Source organism: Ailuropoda melanoleuca, chromosome 16 (assembly GCF_002007445.2).
Source record: "Ailuropoda melanoleuca isolate Jingjing chromosome 16, ASM200744v2, whole genome shotgun sequence".
NCBI classification, from domain to species: Eukaryota; Metazoa; Chordata; class Mammalia; order Carnivora; family Ursidae; genus Ailuropoda; species Ailuropoda melanoleuca.
Window position 1 is genome coordinate 39,901,541 of NC_048233.1, and position 900 is coordinate 39,902,440.

General features: G+C 61.8%; 1 protein-coding gene across 2 annotated transcripts in view; it reads right to left on the reverse strand.

Annotated features, from left to right (window-relative positions):
- NCKAP5L (NCK associated protein 5 like) overlaps positions 1 to 231 on the reverse strand; it is a 32,035-nt gene extending 31,804 nt beyond the window's left edge. For both annotated transcript variants that reach the window (XM_034645241.1, XM_034645240.1), the window contains exon 1: positions 120 to 231. The gene's annotated coding sequence lies outside the window, so the exon portion shown is untranslated. The remainder of the gene's footprint in view (positions 1 to 119) is intronic.
- Between the last annotated feature and the right edge of the window lie 669 nt (positions 232 to 900).

Consider the following 900-nt stretch of genomic DNA (forward strand, 5'->3'; position numbering starts at 1 on the left):
GCCCCCTCCGACCCAGGGCTGCCACGAGAGCCTTACCCTTCAAACCGCCCACCCCCAGCCCACAGCTTACAGCCCCTCCACTCGCCGCCCTTTAAATCCCAAGTAGGCCTGGAACTCACCGAAATCAGGTGTTGAGCTGGGCCAGGGCAGGACGGATCCGCCGGGTCCATGGCCGCGGCTCGGGGGCGGGGGGCAGAAGAAGGGGGGTGCTGGGGCCGCCTCTTGATGTCAAGGCTTTAAAGGGGCCAGTGAGCCCCGCCCCTCGCCCAGACCCCGCCTCTCTCCTTCCGCGCAGCCAATCCACGTTCGTCTTGGATGCGCGCCCCTCCCAGCCCCCTCCAGATGTTCCCAGGACGAGAGCTAAGTCCGCCCGTCCGGAGAGCACCGCTTCCGCCCCAGTGGGAAGGGCCTCCCCTCCCCCTATAGAGAAACGCTCTCCTCGGTTCTTGTCGGGTCAGGCTGGGTAAACCTCCCCGGTGCCGGGGTAGGGGGAGCCGCGGTGGGCCGAGCGGGGGTGGAATGAGGGGCATCTATAGCAGATAAAACTAAGTAGGTGCGCGCGGAGCCACGGGCATGCGCGTCTGCTTCTGTGGAGCTGGGCGTGCACGTGTGTATGTGGTTGTGAGCGTTGGTGTTTGTAATTTGTCTTCCTGCTTACGCGTTGGGTGTAAATCTATGGGAAGACGCTTGAGTGCCTCCTTGGCCTTAAATGCTCCCTCCTCACTTTTCCTCCTCCGGATCGGTATTGGGTCCTCCCAGTACTGTGGAAAACTGGGCGCTGGGAACAGGCTCCGCTGCTTTCAGAGTAGTGCTGATCGTTTCCTCACTGGAGGAGGTAAGGCTGAGCAGAGAAAAAATATAACCTTGTTCTCAGCCACTTGCTGTCTTGGTGGGGACCTG